Source organism: Mycetomoellerius zeteki, unplaced genomic scaffold, assembly GCF_001594055.1.
Source record: "Mycetomoellerius zeteki isolate Tzet28-1 unplaced genomic scaffold, Tzet1.0 scaffold290, whole genome shotgun sequence".
Classification (NCBI taxonomy): Eukaryota; Metazoa; Arthropoda; class Insecta; order Hymenoptera; family Formicidae; genus Mycetomoellerius; species Mycetomoellerius zeteki.
In genome coordinates this window covers 135,153-135,413 of record NW_017257272.1, presented here as the reverse complement: position 1 = coordinate 135,413, position 261 = coordinate 135,153, and positions in this window count along the sequence as shown.

Here is a 261-nt window from a genome sequence, read left to right as displayed (position 1 = left end):
AATTTGTCTGCTATCTTGTCAGTGGTCTGTAATCCCATGAAATTTCCGTAAAAGTTACTAGTTATTATCAGTAATGCTCTCTCTCTTTTCCTAATTATATATTTTATTTGACTAAATTTGACGATTTAATTAAAACTTTTGTTATAATCAAAATATATACAGGGTGTCCCAAAAAGGTCGGGACACCTAAATATCTCGGGAAATATAAGTTTTACAGAAAAGTGTTTCAGACAAAAGTTATATGGTTTAAAAATATCTATT